Below are 19,593 nucleotides of genomic sequence, written 5' to 3'. Positions count from 1 at the left end.
TGCAACCAAGGACAATCACTGCCTGCAGGTGACACCTCTGCCTCTTCTCCTGGGTTACCTGCTGCCCAACCCCCCGCACGACCCTGCGTCCAGAGCGCACACAAAAGTTTCCCTGCGCAGCCTTCAGGTGCCCTCATGCCACACGCTCGCTTCATAGCTACACCACCCTCATGTCTATTTCTACGTGTTTATGCGATGAGGAGGATCCGGAGGCACACACTGCAGAGTGTTGGCAGGGCCAGGCAGCGACCCTCTTTGAAAGGGGGGACGATAGCCCACAATGCTGTTGATGATAAATTGACGTACGAGCATCATTCCAATCCCGTGGAACCTCCGTCGCAAAATTGTCAGGAGCAGCAAACATGGGCATAAAGGTGACTCAGGTGCCAGCACGTGGCACACCATGCCGAGCAGGTAAGACAAGTGAGGGTAGTTTTTCAGAAACCGCTGAACCACCAGATTTAAGAGGTGGGCCAGGCATGGCACGTGTGTGAGGTTGCCGAGCTGCAGAAACATCACCAGGTTATGGCCGTTGTCACACACAACCATGCCCAGTTAGAGGCTCAGCGGCGAAAGCCAGAGGTCGGTCTGCTCTGTCAGACCCTGCAACAGTTCGGGGGCCGTGTGCCTCTTCTCTCCTAAGCTGATTAGTTTCAGCACGGCCTGCTGACGCTTGCTCAACGCTGTGCTGCCGCGCCATACCGACTGCTGGCGACATGCTGCTCACATTTCTTAATTGAGAGGTAAAAGTTGCATTAGAGGAGAAGGAGGAGGATGAGGGGGAGGGTTTAGAGGAGGTGGCATAGACCGCCGCAGATACCAGCACCAAGGTAGGACCCGCTATTCTTGGTGTGGGTAGGACGTGAGCGGTCCCAGGCTCTGACTCGGTCCCAGCCTCCACCAAATTCACCCAATGTGCCGTCAGGGAGATATAGTGGCCCTACCCTCCAGTACTTGTCCACGTGTCCGTGGTTAAGTGGATCTTCCCAGTAACCGCGTTGGTGAGGGCACAATCAATGTTGCGGGAGAAGTGCTGGTGTAGGGCTGGGACGGCACACTGGGAAAAATAGTGGCGACTGAGGACCAAGTAGCGCGGGACTGCCACCATCATGTTTTTGAAAGCCTCCGTTTCCACAAGCCTATACGGCAGCATATCCAGGCTCATTAATTTGGCAATGTGCACGTATAAAGCTTGTGCTTGTGAGTGCGTGGCGGCGTATTTGCACTTTCACTCCAACGCTTGTGTTAGCGACAGCTAAACGCTGCGCTGAGAGACATTGCAGGATAGGATGGAGATCAGTGGATGTGAGGGTGTGGCTGCAGGCTGGGAGGCGCTCGTGCCTGTGTCCTGAGAGGGGGATTGGATCTGTGTGGCAGGTTGGGGCACAGGCGAAGAGGCAGTGGGGTGACCCGGAGGCGGTGAACGGCCTTCGTCCCACCTAGTGGGGTGCTTGGCCATCTTATGCCTGCGCATGCTGGTGGTGGTGAGGCTGGTAGTGGTGGCTTCCCGGCTGATCTTGGTGCAACACAGGTTGCACACCACTGTTCGTCGGTCGTCCGCGCTCTCACTGAAAAACATCCACACCTTTGAAGACCTAGCCCTCTGCACGGAGGCTTAGCTCGAGGGGGTGCTTTGGGAAACAGTTGGGGGACTCTTCGCTCTGGCAATCCCTCTACCTCTGGCCACTCCTCTGCCTCTTCCAACCTGTCCTGCTGCTGCACTTGCCTTCCCCTCTGAAGCCCTGTCCTCAGTAGGCTTAGCAAACCAGGTGGGGTCAGTCACCTCATCGTCCAGCTGCTCTTCCTCCGAATCCTCTGTGCGCTCCTCCCTCGGACTTACTGCCCTTACTACTACCTCACTGACAGACAACTGTGTCTCATCATCATCCTCCTCGCCCACTGAAAGCTCTCGAGACAGTTGCCGGTAGTCCCCAGCCTCATCACCCGGACTCGGGGAACTTTCCAAAGGTTGGGCATCGGTCACGACAAACTCCTCAGGTGAGAGAGGAACCAGTTTTTCCCACTCATGGCAGGGACCCGAGAACAGTTCCTGGGAGTCTGCCTGCTCATCAGAATACGTCATTTTCATGGAGTGAGGAGGCTGGGAGGAAGGAGGAGCAGCAGCCAGAGGATTCAGAGTTGCAGTCCCTAAGCCGGGAGTAGTGGACTGCGTTGAAGACTGGGTGGTCGATACATTGCTGGATGCATTTTCTGCCATCCACGACAGGACCTGCTCACACTGCTCTGTTTGTAATAAAGGTCTACAACGTGGACCCATAAATTGTGATATGAAGCTGGGGACTCCAGAAACTTGCCTCTCTCCTAATCCCGCAGCAGCCGGCTGTGATTCACCTGGACCAGGAACTCGGCCTGTGCCCACACCCTCGCTTGGACGTCTGCGTCCACGTCCTCGACCCTTACTAGAGATGAGTGAGCGCACTCGTCCGAGCTTGATGCTCGTTCGAGCATTAGGATGTTGAAGATGCTCGTTACTCGAGGTTTTTTATGTAGCGTTCTCAGGCTGCAGGCTATACTTGAGTATAGGGGCAGTATTGGTCAGGCAGGGACAGTGGTAGTGTAGAATCCTGTCTACAAGAACCCCAACGGTTCTTCTTAGGGCAACCTGCGACCGTGTGCAATTAACTCCGTGGTTGCTGGGAGTTGTAGTACCTGTAGTGGCTGCTGTGACCACTTTTGCACAATTTTTTTTTTTTATGTATATCCGGCGTGCAGGCTGTAGCGTTCTCAGGCTGCAGTCTGTACTTGAGTATAGGGGCAGTATTGGTCAGGCAGGGACAGTGGTAGTGTAGAATCCTGTCTACAAGAACCCCAACGGTTCTTCTTAGGGCAACCTGCGACCGTGTGCATTTAACTCCGTGGTTGCTGGGAGTTGTAGTACCTCTGTATTGCACAGCCTAGCCTGCGTGCACCCTTCATTTAAACATTTTTCTGTCCGCACTTTGCGTCGCCTTAGTTCACTCTGCCTCTAAGTGTACGCCAAGAAACCACACATTTTCTACAACGCTCTGTTATACGTGTGCTGTCTCAGAAGTTCACGGTCTGCCCGACGCCCATAGATTGAAAGTGCAATACACACTGCCTAGCCTCAGCCTGCATTGCAGAGTAAAATAAGGAGATTTTTTTTTTTTATTCCTTTTTACAGCTAACGCTTACCCAGTGCATTTGCCTGCGTGGCCTGTGGGACTTCACGCCCATCGAAACTGCATAGTTCACAGCCTAGCCTGCGTGCAGCTTTCATTTAAACATTTTTCTGTCTGCATTTCGCGTAGCCTCGCTGCAGTCTGCATCTAAGTGTACGGCAAGAAACCACACATTTTCTAAAACGCTCTGTTATACATGTGCTGTCTCAGAAGTTCACGGTCTGCCCGACGCCCATAGATTGAAAGTGCAATACACACTGCCTAGCCTCAGCCTGCATTGCAGAGTAAAATAAGGAGATTTTTTTTTTAATTCCTTTTTACGGCTAACGCTTACCCAGTGCATTTTCCTGCATGGCCTGTGGGACTTCACGCCCATCCAAACTGCATAGTTCACAGCCTAGCCTGCGTGCAGCCTTCATTTAGAAATATTTTTCTGTTCGCACTTTGCGTCGCCTCAGTTCACTCTGCCTCTAAGTGTACGCCAAGAAACCACACATTTTCTACAACGCTCTGTTATACGTGTGCTGTCTCAGAAGTTCACGGTCTGCCCGACGCCCATAGATTGAAAGTGCAATACAGGGGGCGTGGCCTGATGCAGACCAGGATGGACGTGTTGTATTAGCCTCCGTGCTTTCTAAGCCTAAAAAGCTACGAAAAGCAACCCCAGCACAGCCTAAATTTCATGGGAACACCTCATACCTTGCTGAACAACATGCCAAAAAAGTACCTTTACAAAAGGTATTGGACTTCTTCTCCTCCCGCGGCTCGGGACAACAGCAGCCTGCAGGCAAAGATGGCTCCCTGCCAGACACAAGCCCTGGAACAGAAAAAATAATACAGAGATCCTCCACCTCTCCCTCCGATGAGACAGCTGTCAGTGTGGATAGATCGGGGCTGCTCAGCGGAGGATCATCACCAGGAGCTTTATTACGATGTGGGACATCGGACCTCTTCTCTTCCCGCGGCTCGGGACAACAGCAGCCCGCCGGCAAAGACGGCTCTCTGTCAGACATGAGCTCCGGTGCAGGGAAAACAACACAGCGATCCTCTACATTCCCCTCCGAGGAGGCAGCTGCCAGCGTGGGCGGACAGGGGCTGCTCAGCGGAGGTTCACCAAAGGCTTTCTCACGAAGTGGGGTGAGTGAGAGCACCAAAAGTCCCAACATCAGCGCGCTAGACATATCTAAAATGGCGCCGGAGAGCCCACACTCCCAGTCTCTGCACTCATCTCCCTCCACAAGCCCAGAGAAGCAAAGACCCCGTCTCTCCCCATCATCTACCCCACGTCTACTGTTAGACACATCAGAGGAAGGATTAATCCATAATATCCCATCATCTAACCTCCCAGCATCGGAGGACTTTATTAAAAATATGATGCTGGCTCTACATGGCTCCCTCCAAAAAGACATTAAAGCTTTATCTTTCTCATTTAATAGCTCCGTACAGGAAATAGAGATGCGCACAGACCATATTGAGACAAAGATTGGCGAAATTACAGCTTCCCACAATAACTTGATAGATGCTCATTAAGGTGGAATCTCTAAAAAATAAGCTAACCGACTTAGAGAATAGGAGCAGAAGGAACAACGTTAAATTCAGAGGCATCCCAGAAAACATAACTCAAGTAGAACTGAAAAGTTATCTCACTAAACTAATAAAAACTATCCTTCCTAATGCTACGGAGCAAGATTGTACTATTGACTGTCAGGGATCTGGGGTCCGGGTACAGGATTCCCTGAAAACAACCCACTACCCCTGTCCTTACCTACTTGCCCCCCTGGGCTAAGCCCCAGGGCGACAACTGGGCGACGGTCCCTACACACACTAGGGAAGCGGGGCACCGGGACCGATACAGACAAACGCTGGAAACAAACAAACAAAGAGGAGAGTCAGGCAGTCCGAGTCGGCAACTGTAGGGTACGAGGTACAGAGGGGTCGGGCAAAGCAAAGTCGGGTCCGAAATCCAAGGGTCAAAAGCCGGGAGCACAATCCAAATATGCGGGTGTAGCCTGGGGACAAACATACACTGGCAATGCTGGGAGGAAACGTTTAAATGCTGTCAGAACTCCCGCCCCAGCAGCTAATTAGGGCGGGGCCCTGCGAGCAACAAGACCCAGACATAAGGCAACGAGTGCGGAGATCCAGACATCCCGCAGCAAGTGCAGATCATCCTAGTCAGGATGTCATGGCAACGGGGACGGCATCAGCCGCATCCCCAGCAACTCGGTTACCCAGGCGCCGCCCCCTGAGCACAGGAGCATGCGCCCGGAGCCAGTGTCCGGGACCCCGACTGCCAGGGGAGGTCACCAAGACCGGAGCTCCCCTGTGCCGTACCTGATCAGTTCGGGTGATAGGTCTGGTGGTGCGGACACGGAGACCCCGAGAGCCGCCGGTCCTAACATTGACAGAGCTCACAGACTGGTAAAACCGAGTTTCCTACCAAATTCGATCCCACGTGATGTAATCGCGAGACTTCACTTCTACCACATAAAAGAAGATTTAATGTTATCTGCTAGAAATTCCCGTTCTCTCCTGCCACCATACGCTAATATCAGCCTCTTCGCAGATCTGTCACAATCCACAATCCGAGCTAGAAAGACTTTCTCTCAAGTGACTGTTGCTTTAAGATCCGCCAAAATCCCCTATAAGTGGGGCTTCCCAGCAAAAATATTAATCCACAAGAACAACACTATGCATATAATCTCATCTGCAGAAGCAGGAGAGAAAATTCTATCAAAATGGGATATCCTGATCTCGGAGAACCCACAAACAGCTAAACCACAAAGATCGCAAAAAGCCTCAACTCGCCGCACGCTACCATTTACTCCTCCATGAGAAGAACAACTTACTCCCGAATAACTCCCCAGGGAATTGCTAAACTGGATTCACCAAATTACGTGAGTTACATAAAGGCTTACACTGCAAGGCGAACTTTCTGTCCCCCAAAAGTACCAGGTTTTTATGCCTGATTTCTCAAACTGTTCATATGTTCCAAGTTACAAGTCTTCAAGCGGCTATTTGGAAAATGTTTTCATATATCCTTAACTGATAGAAGACTTATGTTTAGTTTTCAATGCTTTGATCTATATGTTCAGTTCATTAATTATGCTGCCAAAATGACTCCAAACAAAGAAATTTCCTATATAACATACTATGGCTATTAAGATTTACTCACAAAATGTGAAGGGTCTAAACACACCCTTCAAAAGGGCGATGATTTGGAAGGACGCAAAAACGTCCAACGCAGATGTGCTATGTCTCCAAGAGACGCACTTTACACAACAAACCAGTCTTAAATTTTCAAACAAATTGTTTCCCCAAATTTTCTCAGCTAATGCCCAAAATAAAAAACACGCAGGAGTATTAATTGCCTTTAAGGAGAATCTACAGTTCTCCTTGGAGGAACAAATTAGCGATCAAAAAGGAAGATATATTATCCTAAAGCAATCACTTAACCAAACCCAAATTACACTGGCTAACATATATGCTCCTAATAAAGCGCAAATTTCCTTTTTAAACAAGCTAATTAAGAAAATCAAGAAAATTCCAAAAGGCAAATTAATCATTTGTGGCGACTTTAATATCATACCAGATAAAAAATATAGACTCTACAGCGGGAAAAAGAACAGCGGCGGTCCTACAGCCTTGGCTCCATAAAGAGACTCTATATGACACCTTTAGATGCCTCAATACTTCATCAAAAGAATTTACTTATTATTTGCCGAGGCACAAAACCTTTTCTCGCATTGACCTATTTATAGTGGATAGGTGGACCCTCACCTCGGTCACAACTTCCACCATAGGAACAACAACGTGGTCCGACCACTCCCCTATCTCCATAAATTTAAACATCAATGCCCCCTTTAACCCAACAAGAATATGGCGTAATGACGTATTTCTGCTCAAATCCGCCCTTTTCTAGGAACAAATCAAAAAAGCTTTAACAGAGTACTTTAACATAAACACAAACCCAGATATAAGCAACTTTACTCTGTGGAATGCCCATAAGGCCGTAATTAGAGGGGTGCTAATCAAATTAAAAATACAAGAACGAAAAAAGAAACAGGCAAAAATTGACACTCTACTAGAAAAAATTAAAATTCAAGAAAAATTAGAACAGGAAGGTTTGCAAAAGAATTCCCAACAGGAACTTATGTTTTTGAGGAGAGAACTCAGGAAAATCCTCGTAGACGATTACAATAAAAGTCTAATATATTCCAAAGCAAATTTCTACTCATATATAGACAAACTTACTAAATTAATGGCAAAAATGGCTAAAAAGAGGCAAATAAAAGCAAAAATCCCATATATCAATAATATAACTGACCCCTCTACTAAGATCTCCCATCCCCAACAGATAGCAGAACAATTTAAATCTTTCTATGCTAACCTATATAATTTAAAAGATAATACAAATACCCCCCAACCGTCCCCGGACATCATGGAAAAGTTCCTAAATAGTGTGTCACTCCCCTCTGTAGGCCCGAAAAAAGACACCCTCAACAAACCTATTTCTATTATAGAAGTAAATAAAGCTATAAACATATCCAAAAACAACAAAACTCCCGGACCGGACGGCCTGTCCAACAAATATTATAAAATCTTCGCCTCCATATTATCCCCACCATCTTTAATGACTCAATGACAAAAGGAGCAATGCCAGAGGAAATGTTACAGGCCACAATAATCACACTACCTAAACCTGGAAAGCCCCCTACCACCCCAGCAAACTTCAGGCCTATCTCGTTGTTAAACACAGATACAAAACTATATTCGAAAATACTAGCAACAAGACTATTAGAGCTTCTGCCTATGGTTATACATAACGACCAAGTGGGGTTCACGAAGGGCAGAAATGCTACAGACGGTGCACGAAGGGCCCACAATTTGGTGGAGTTGATGGGCTCGAGTCGGACGCCTTCTCTCCTCCTTTCCCTGGATGCAGAGAAGGCAATCGATAGGGTCCACTGGGGGTTCGCCTTTGCTGTCCTCAGGAAGTTTGAAGTAGGCGACAATTTTCTCAATGCAGTACAGGCCTTGTATGGGAAACCCTCCGCCAGGGTCCTAGTAGATGGAGCTCTGTCCACCCCCTTTTATATATCCAATGGTACTCGCCAGGGATGCCCTCTTTCCCCATTACTATTTGTTATGATCATTGAGCCCTTAGCAGAATCAATTAAAATGTCTACAGAGATCAGAGGGTTCCCGATTAGCTTGAGACAACACAAAATCGGACTTTTTGCCGACGATGTTCTTCTGTATTTGTCTGACCCTTTAAATTCCTTGAGAGGTGTTCACGAATGTATCTCACAATTTAGCTACGCATCCTACTACAAACTGAACTCAGATAAATCATTAGTTCTGTGAATCAATGCAGACAAGAAACTAAAAATAGATATCCAAAAAGAATTCCCTTTCCAGTGGCAATCAGAAATACCTTATCTAGGCATAAAAATCTGCCAATCTATGTCAAAGGTCATAACTAGAGATGAGCGAGCACCAAAATGCTCGGGTGCTCGTTACTCGAGTCGAACTTTCAGTGATACTCGAGAGTTCGCTTCGAGTAACGAACCCCATTGAAGTCAATGGGCGACTTGAGCATTTTTGTATATGACTGGTGCTCCGCTAAGGTTTTCATTTGTGAAAATCTTAGCAAATCACCAAAGTCATGTAAAAAACACAGAAATGGATAGGGCTGGCGAGGAGCAACATGCAGGGCTGCATTTCGGGCTCCGAGGTCTCACTATTAAGCCACAATAGTGGCAAGAGTGAGATCCCCCCCCCCCCCCCCACTGTCAGCATAACGATCGTTCTCCTCTGCCACAGCTGTAACAGCTGTGGCAGAAAAGAACGATGTTAGCCCATTGAATTCAATGGAGAGCAATGGGCTGCCAGCGAGCGCGGGATGAATTTTCGGGAAGGGCTTAAAAATATAAGCCCTTCCCTGAAAAAGAAAGATTTTGGTGTAAAAAAGAATAAAAATGCAGGCATTCTCTTCAATGGAGCCGCTGCTGCTGCCGGCGACTCCATTGCAGACAATGGTTCACTGGCACACCTGAATTCTTTTTCAGGGAAGGGCTTTACATATAAGCCATTCCCTGGAAATGAATTAAAAGTGATTTAAAAAACAAAAAAAATAGATACTCACCTCCCTTCAGCTGCCGGGGCACAGCCACGTCTTCTCCTGCTGTCCCCTGCACTGTGGTGCTAAACTGCTGTCATTCAGCTGCGAGCTGCGCTGAGCCAATCAGAGGCAGATCTCACTCACACCCATTCATGAATGGGTGTGAGTGAGATCTGCCTCTGATTGGCTCAGCGCTGAGCCAATGAGGGGCATGTCTGACTCACACCCACTGCAGGCCGGCCGCGCTGATCTCCGTCTGCAGGGACAAGGTGAGTATATATATATTTTTTATTTTTACACATTTCTGGATGAATTGCAGGGAAGGGCTTATATATTTAAGCCCTTCCCGACAATTCATCCCGCGATCGCCGGCAGCCCATTGCTTTCAATGGAGCCGGCTGTATTGCCGGCTCCATTGAATTCAATGGGCTAACATCGTTCTGCCGGGACAAGGGGAGTATATATTTTTTTTATTTTTACACATTTCTGGATAAATTGCAGGGAAGGGCTTATATATTTAAGCCCTTCCCGACAATTCATCCTGCGATCGCCAGCAGCCCATTGCTTTCAATGGAGCCGGCTGTATTGCCGGCTCCATTGAATTCAATGGTCAGTGCTAGTTTAATCGAGACGAGTACCGCGTGGTGCTCATCTCGAGTAACGAGCATCTCGTGCACCCTAATACTCGAACGAGCATCAAGCTCGGACGAGTATGCTCGCTCATCTCTAGTTATAACAACTAACCTAGATCCACTAATATCTACATTGGATAAAGAACTGGACGAAATAAAAAAAGAAAGAATTTTCCTGGTTTGGCAGAATTGCTATATATAAAATGCTGATCCTACCGAAGATCCTCTACTTTTTTCGTACATTATCCTATCCCATTTCTCCAAATATTAAAAATTTTCAAAAACAATTATTAAAGTTCATCTGGAACGGGAAAGCACCCAGACTAGCGGCCTCAATCTTATATCTCCATAGAAAATAAGGGGGTCTCGGGGTACCAAACCTACTAGCCTACTATCAAGCAATTATTATAAATCAATCCGGAGCATGGATGAGGGAGTCCCATCTTCCTCCTTGAGGCCACATAGAAAAATACAGAAATCAAAATAGAACCTTAAGCTCCCTGGTATTAGCTTCAATTATGGGAACCCTTAACCCCAAAATCCCCTCACTAGTACATGCACAGAATCTCTCCCCGCTAATGAGAATAACTTTACACTATTGGAATTTCTTAGCGGATAAATTTAAAACCTCCTTTAGGAACACTCCTGTGAACGCCCCCCTGGAAACTCTTTCGTATTTCATACAAGACTTAAGCACCAAAGAATGGCACAAAAAAGGGATTAAACATATATCGGATTTGCTGAAAAAGGGTAAGCCTCGCATGTTTAACTCAATCCAAAACAAATTTAATTTGCCTAACACAGAGGCTTATACATACATGAAAATCGTCTCCTTTCTACACAACTCTCACGCGGAGAATATTTCCCTCCCTAAGGAACTAGATTCTCTGCTCCACAGATGTACTTCCTCCTCAGCGTCACTAACCAGAACAACGTATGACATTATTTCTGGCAACATGAACAACGTTAAAAAAATGCATTTAGTAAGCTGGGAGAAGAATTTGAGGAAAAAATGTCTTCCCTCACAATGGCAGAAATCCTTCACCTGGGCAAACAAAGCCACCCTTTCAGCTAGTCTAATACAAACCCACCATAAAGTTTTATCTAGGTGGTACTACACACCTACGAGATTAGCTAAGTGTTTCCCAAATACCAGCAAAAACTGTTGGAGAAACTGCGGGCATGAGGGCTCACTTTTCCACTTATTCTGGGAATGCCCCAAAATTTAATTGTTTTGGAAAGAAACATTCAACGTTATACAAACCATTACTGGGGTAAGGCTAACTTACTCTCCACAATTGGCCCTTCTTCTTCTAGATTACGAATCGATTCCTAGTAAAAACAGAAAATGGATCTGCCACTTTCTCCTAGCCGCAAAAAACACTATAGCGAGAAGGTGGAGAGAAATTTCCCCCTACTCTAAAAGAAGTGTTGGACATGTTGTCAGAACACCACAGTTACGAAAAAATATATGCAAGAAATAACAACAGTTTACATAATTTTAATTATGTTTGGAAGCACTGGCAGCAGTTTGAGTTAAAAAATTTATTTTAGTGTAAAAAATTAAGATACTAAGATTAGAGATGAGCGAACGTACTCGTCCGAGCTTGATATTCGTGCGAATATTAGGGTGTTCGGGATGCTCGTTACTCGTAACGAGTACCACGCGGTGTTCCGGTTACTTTCAGTTTCCTCTCTGAGACGTTAGCGCACTTTTCTGGCCAATTGAAAGACAGGGAAGGCATTACAACTTCCCCCTGTGACGTTCAAGCCCTATACCACCCCCCTGCTGTGAGTGGCTGGGGCGATCAGATGTCACCCGAGTATAAAACTCGGCCCCTCCCGCGGCTCGGCTCAGATGCCTTGTGAGTTAGCTGAGGGACAGTGATGCTGGTGCCGGAGCTGCTGTAGGGAGAGCGTTAGGAGTTAGTGTAGGCTTCAAGAACCCCAACGGTCCTTCTCAGGGCCACATCTAATAGTGTGCAGTACTGTGTTAGCACTGTAATTTTTTTTTTTTTCAAAATTGGATCTGCAGAGCATTGCGCCCTGCAATAGGGACAGAAGTGGTGGTTAGGCAGGGAGAGTGTTAGCAGTGAGTGTAGGCTTCAAGAACCCCAACGGTCCTTTCTAGGGCCACATCTATCCGTGTGCAGTACTGTCCAGGCTGCTGTTAGCAGTGTTGCATTTTTTTTTCTTTTCTCAAAACCGGCTGTGCAGACCATTGCACCCGGCATTAATACTACAGGGATAGAATTGTGTAGGCAGGGCCAGAAGACATACATTATTCATTGAATAGACGCAGTGTGGCTTTTCCTTTGAAAAACAAGGGAAAAAATTCTATTTCGCCTGCCTCTGACAGTCCTCAGGGCTCTGGGTACGTGTGTGCTGCGTGCAGAACGCTAAAAAAAATCAGACGCAGCCAGCTACGTTTTACTGCAGGCTTGCGCCAATTTTTTTCCTGCATGGGAAATCCCTGATCTGCGGTAGCGAATAACTTTGCATCACTGCAGTTCTCTGACACATTTTCAGGGCCACAACACAGTTATTAAACTTAGTAGTATTCATTGAATACACGCAGTGTGGCTTGTCCTTTGAAAAACAAGGGAAAAAATTCTATTTTGGCTGCAGGCTTGCGCCAATTTCTTTCCTGCATGGGAAATCCCTGATCTGCTGGAGCGAATAACTTTGCATCACTGCAGTTCTCTGACACATTTGCAGGGCACAACACAGTTATTAAACTTAGTAGTATTCATTGAATACACGCAGTGTGGCTTGTCCTTTGAAAAACAAGGGAAAAAATTCTATTTTGGCTGCAGGCTTGCGCCAATTTCTTTCCTGCATGGGAAATCCCTGATCTGCTGGAGCGAATAACTTTGCATCACTGCAGTTCTCTGACACATTTGCAGGGCCACAACACAGTTATTAAACTTAGTAGTATTCATTGAATACACGCAGTGTGGCTTGTCCTTTGAAAAACAAGGGAAAAAATTCTATTTTGGCTGCAGGCTTGCGCCAATTTCTTTCCTGCATGGGAAATCCCTGATCTGCTGGAGCGAATAACTTTGCATCACTGCAGTTCTCTGACACATTTGCAGGGCCACAATACAGTTATTAAACTTAGTAGTATTCATTGAATACACGCAGTGTGGCTTGTCCTTTGAAAAACAAGGGAAAAAATTCTATTTTGGCTGCAGGCTTGCGCCAATTTCTTTCCTGGCTTGGAAATCACTGGTAATACAGCATGCTGAGGGGTAGGGGTAGGCCTAGAGGACGTGGACGCGGCCGAGGACGTGTAGGCCCAAGTGAGGGTGTGGGCACAGGCCGAGCTCCTGATCCAGGTTTGTCGCTGCCGACTGCTGCGCGATTAGGAGAGAGGCACGTTTCTGGCGTCCCCACATTCATCGCCCAATTAATGGGTCCACGCGGGAGACCTTTATTAGAAAATGAGCAGTGTGAGCAGGTCCTGTCGTGGATGGCAGAAAGTGCTTCGAGCAAGCTATCATCCACCCAGAGTTCTGCGCCGTCCAGTGCTGCAAATCCGAATCCTCTGTCTGCTGCTCCTCCTTTCTCCCAGCCTCCTCACTCCACTACAATGGCACATGCTCAGGAGCGGGAACACTCCCAGGAACTGTTCTCGGGCCCTGCTCAGATTGGGCAGCAGTGGTTCCTCTCCCACCAGAGGAGTTTATCGTCACTGATGCACAACCATTGGAAAGTTCCCGGGGTCCGGGGAATGAGGCTGGGGACTTCCGGCAACTGTCTCAAGACCTTTCAGTGGGTGAGGAGGACGATGACGATGAGACACAGTTGTCTATCGGTGAGGTAGTAGTAAGGGCAGTAAGTGCGAGGGAGGAGCGCACAGAGGATTTGGAGGAAGAGCAGCAGGACGATGAGGTGACTGACCCCACCTGGTGTGCAACGCCTACTCAGGACAGGTCTTCAGAGGGGGAGGCAAGGGCAGCAGCAGGGCAGGTTGCAAGAGGCAGTGCGGTGTCCAGGGGTAGAGGCAGGGCCAGACCGAATAATCCACCAACTGTTTCCCAAAGCGCACCCTCGCGCCATGCCACCCTGCAGAGACCGAGGTGCTCAAAGGTCTGGCAGTTTTTCACAGAGACGCCTGACGACCGACGAACAGTGGTGTGCAACCTTTGTCGCGCCAAAATCAGTCGGGGAGCCACCACCACCAGCCTCACCACCACCAGCATGCGCAGACATATGATGGCCAAGCACCCCACAAGGTGGGACGAAGGCCGTTCAGCGCCTCCGGTTTGCACCGCTCCTCCCCCTCTGTGCCCCAACCTGCCACTGAGATCCAACCCCCCTCTCAGGACACAGGCACTACCGTCTCCTGGCCTGCACCCTCACCTCCGCTGTCCTCGGCCCCATCCACCAATGTCTCGCACCGCACAGTCCAGCCGTCGCTAGCGCAAGTGTTGGAGCGCAAGCGCAAGTACGCCGCCACGCACCCGCACGCTCAATCGTTAACCGTCAACATAGCCAAATTTATCAGCCTTGAGATGCTGCCGTATAGGGTTGTGGAAACGGAGGCTTTCAAAACTATGATGGCGGCGGCGGCCCCGCGCTACTCAGTTCCCAGTCGCCACTACTTTTCCCTATGTGCCGTCCCAGCCCTGCACGACCACGTCTCCCGCAACATTGTACGCGCCCTCACCAATGCGGTTAGTGGCAAGGTCGACTTAACTACGGACACGTGGACAAGCACAGGCGGGCAGGGCCACTACATCTCCCTGACGGCACATTGGGTGAATTTAGTGGAGGCTGGGACAGAGTCAGAGCCTGGGACCGCTCATGTCCTACCCACCCCCAGAATTGCGGGCCCCAGCTCGGTGGTGGTATGTTCGGCGGTGTATGCTTCCTCCACTAAAGCACCCTCCTCCTTCTCCTCCTCCTCAACCTCTGTCTCGCAATCTAGATGTGTCAGCAGCAGCAGGACGTCACCAGCAGTCGTTGTCGCACGGCGTGGCAGCACAGCGGTGGGCAAGCGTCAGCAGGCCCTGCTGAAACTACTCAGCTTAGGAGATAGGAGGCACACGGCCCACGAACTGCTGCAGGGTCTGACAGAGCAGACCGACCGTTGGCTTGCGCCGCTGAGCCTCCAACCGGGCATGGTCGTGTGTGACAACGGCCGTAACCTGGTGGCGGCTCTGCAGCTCGGCAGCCTCACGCACGTGCCATGCCTGGCCCACGTCTTTAATTTGGTGGTTCAGCGCTTTCTGAAAAGCTACCCACGCTTGTCAGACCTGCTCGTAAAGGTGCGCCGGCTCTGCGCACATTTCCGCAAGTCCCACACGGACGCTGCCACCCTGCGCACCCTGCAACATCGGTTTAATCTGCCAGTGCACCGACTGCTGTGCGACGTGCCCACACGATGGAACTCTACGCTCCACATGTTGGCTGGGCTCTATGAGCAGCGAAGAGCTATAGTGGAAAACCAACTCCAACATGGGCGGCGCAGTGGGAGTCAGCCTCCTCAATTATTTTCAGAAGAGTGGGCCTGGTTGGCAGACATCTGCCAGGTCCTTCGAAACTTTGAGCAGTCTACCCAGGTGGTGAGCGGCGATGCTGCAATCATTAGCGTCACCATTCCTCTGCTATGCATCTTGAGAAGTTCCCTGCAAACCATAAAGGCAGCCGCTTTGCGCTCGGAAACAGAGCCGGGGGAAGACAGTATGTCGCTGGATAGTCAGAGCACCCTCCTGTCTATATCTTAGCGCGTTCAGGAGGAGGAGAAGGAGCATGAGGAGGATGAGGAGGAGGGGGAAGAGACAGCTTGGCCCACTGCTGACGGTACCCATGCTGCTTGCCTGTCATCATTTCAGCGTGTATGGCCTGAGGAGGAGGAGGAAGAGGAGGAGGAGGAGGAGGATCCTGAAAGTGATCTTCCTAGTGCGGACAGCCATGTGTTGCGTACAGGTACCCTGGCACACATGGCTGACTTCATGTTAGGATGCCTTTCTCGTGACCCTCGCGTTACACGCATTCTGGCCACTACGGATTACTGGGTGTACACACTGCTCGACCCACGCTATAAGGAGAACCTTCCCACTCTCACTCCCGAAGAGGAAAGGGGTTCGAGAGTGTTGCTATACCACAGGACCCTGGCGGACAAGCTGATGGTAAAATTCCCATCCGACAGCGCTAGTGGCAGAAGGCGCAGTTCCGAGGACCAGGTAGCAGGGGAGGTGCGGAGATCGAGCAGCATGTACAGCCCAGGCAGTGCAACAGTCTTTAAGGGCCTGGACAGCTTTATGGCTCCCCAGCAAGACTGTGTCACCGCTCCCCAGTCAAGGCTGAGTCGGCGGGAGCACTGTAAAAGGATGGTGAGGGAGTACGTAGCCGATCGCACGACCGTCCTCCGTGACGCCTCTGCCACCTACAACTACTGGGTGTCGAAGCTGGACACGTGGCCTGAACTAGCGCTGTATGCCCTGGAGGTGCTTGCTTGTCCTGCGGCTAGCGTCTTGTCGGAAAGGGTGTTTAGTGCGGCTGGGGGAATCATCACAGATAAGCGTACCCGCCTGTCAACCGACAGTGCCGACAGGCTAACACTCATCAAGATGAACAAAGCCTGGATTTCCCCAGACTTCTCTTCTCCACCAGCGGACAGCAGCGATACGTAAGCAATACGTAGGCTGCACCCGCGGATGGAAGCTACGTTCTCTCTCACCATCCAAAACGGGGACATTTCTGCTTCATCAATCTGTGTCTAATATTCCTCCTCCTCCTCCTGCTCCTCCTCCTGAAACCTCACGTAATCACGCTGAACGGGCAATTTTTCTTAGGGCCACAAGGCTCACTCCTCTAATTTGTCTAAACAATTTTTATATGTTTCAATGATCTTAAAAGCGTTGAAACTTTAACTTGAACCAATTTTTAGTTAAACTGGGCTGCCTCCAGGCCTAGTTACCACTTAAGCCACATTAACCAAAGCGATTAATGGGTTTCACCTGCCATCTTGGTTGGGCATGGCCAATTTTTACTGAGGTACATTAGTACTGTTGGTACACCAATGTTTTGGGGCCCTCACCTACAGTGTAATCATAGCAATTTGTATGTTCTTCGCCTGCACTCATGGTACAGAAAGGTGTGTGGGGTTGGCCTACACTTTAGCTACATAAATGTAACTTGGGCCTTGGCTATACTGCAGCTACTGAAATGGAACGAAGACTGCGCTCCCACTATACTGCTGCTTCGGAATTGTTCCTGGGGCCTGTGTAGGCTGCTACAATGACTTAAATGGAACTAAGACTATGCTCCTCCTATACTGCTGCTTCGGAATTGTTCCTGGGGCCTGTGTAGGCTGCTACTATTACTGAAATGGAACTAAGACTGTGCTCCCCCTATAATGCTGCTAGTGATATGTTAGTGGGGCCTGTCGCTAATGCTACGGCTGAAATGTCACTAATTCTGGGCTCTGCCTATACCGCTGCTAATGGTATGTCTCTGGGGTGTGGAAACAGAGGCTTCCCAAAGACATGATGGCGGCGAGGCCATTTCCCACCAACGCTGTTACTGTTAAGGTGCATATAACCACGGACACGTGGAGAGGACACGTAGTGCCTCCAAAACATCCCCCGCCACGGCCCACTTAATCCTGGCCACATTCCGAAAACCAACAAAATAAAACCGCGCTACTAGGTCCGCAGTCTCCACCACATTACCACCAACGCGGTTACTGTTAAGGTACATATTACCAGTCTGACTGGGGCATGCAGTGTTGGCCGGAGCCCACCTGCATTAAACATGACATTACTACCTCAGCTGTGTTGGGCAATGCAATGGGATATTTCTATGTACCGCCGGTGGCTTCCTGGCACCCACCCATGCTGTGGGTCCACAGGGAATTATAAATGCATCCGTTTCCACTTGTAAAGAACCCCAGTCTGACTGGGGCATGCAGTGTGGGCCGAAGCCCACCTGCATTAAGCACGACATTACTACCTCAGCTGTGTTGGGCAATGCAATGGGATATTTCTATGTACCGCCGGTGGCTTCCTGGCACCCACCCATGCTGTGGGTCCACAGGGAATTATAAATGCATCCGTTTCCACTTGTAAAGAACCCCAGTCAGACTGGGGCATGCAGTGTGGGCCGAAGCCCACCTGCATTAAGCACGACATTACTACCTCAGCTGTGTTGGGCAATGCAATGGGATATTTTTGTGCATCGCCGGTGGGTTCCAGGGAGCCACCCATGCTGTCGGTCGACAGGGACTTCACAATAGGGAGTTGGACATGCCTGTGTCTATGAATTAAAAAGCCCGGTCTGACTGGGGCATGCAGAGACACCTTGACAGAATGAATAGTGTGTGGCACATAGGTTCCCCATTGCTATGCCCACGTGTGCAGCTCCAGATGGAGGTGGCACAGGATTGGATTTCTCATTGCTTCTGTACAGCATTGTGGGCTATCGCCCCGCCCCTTTTAAAGAGGGTCGCTGCCTAGCCGTGCCAACCCTCTGCAGTGTGTGCCTGCGGTACCTCCTCATGGCAGACGCACTTCTAAATAGACATGAGGGTGGTGTGGCATGAGGGCAGCGGAAGGCTGCGCAGGGACACTTTGGTGTGCGCTGTGGGGTGGAGGGGGGGAGCGGTTGGGCAGCATGTAACCCAGGAGAAGTGGCAGTGGAGTGTCATGCAGGCAGTGATTGTGCTTTGTTGGAGGTAGTGTGGTGCTTAGCAAAGGTATGCCATGCTAATGAGGGCTTTTCAGAAGTAAAAGTTTTTGGGAGGGGGGGGGCCCACTCTTGCCGCTATTGTGGCTTAATAGTGGGACCTGTGAACTTGAGATGCAGCCCAACATGTAGCCCCTCGCCTGCCCTATCCGTTGCTGTGTCGTTCCCATCACTTTCTTGAATTGCCCAGATTTTCACACAAGGAAACCTTAGCGAGCATCGGCGAAATACAAAAATGCTCGGGTCGCCCATTGACTTCAATGGGGTTCGTTACTCGAAACGAACCCTCGAGCATCGCGAAAAGTTCGTCCCGAGTAACAAGCACCCGAGCATTTTGGTGCTCGCTCATCTCTAACTAAGATGGTTAAATTACCTCGTTTACAACTACATCTTACTACTTCATTATCATTATTAGAAGTATACAACTTTAGAAAGAATTGCACATTTTCAATGTTAACCTAAGTTCTTACATACTAGTAAAACCCGAAAATTTGTTACAATGTATTCAACAATACATGTGCTTTTTCATCCTCTACATATCATTGTAAGAATGTAAATGTGTACATGCTTTGAAAATAACCAATAAAAAAATATTTGGAAAGAAAGTGCAATACACACTGCCTAGCCTCAGCCTACATTGCAGAGTAAAATAAGGAGATTTTAAAAAAATTCCTTTTTACGGCTAACGCTTACCAAGTGCATTTGCCTGCGTCGCCTGTGGGACTTCATGCCCATCCAAAGTGCATAGTTCACAACCTAGCCTGCGTGCAGCCTTCATTTAAACATTTTTCTGTTCGCACTTCGCGTAGCCTCACTGAAGTCTGCCTCTAAGTGTACGCCAAGAAACCACACATTTTCAACAACGCTCTGTTATACGTGTGCTGTCTCAGAAGTTCACGGTCTGCCCGACACCCATAGATTGAAAGTGCAATGCACACTGCCTAGCCTCAGCCTGCATTGCAGAGTAAAATAAGGAGATTTT

Source organism: Eleutherodactylus coqui, chromosome 4 (assembly GCF_035609145.1).
Source record: "Eleutherodactylus coqui strain aEleCoq1 chromosome 4, aEleCoq1.hap1, whole genome shotgun sequence".
Taxonomy (NCBI): Eukaryota; Metazoa; Chordata; class Amphibia; order Anura; family Eleutherodactylidae; genus Eleutherodactylus; species Eleutherodactylus coqui.
This window is presented reverse-complemented; position numbering follows the sequence as displayed.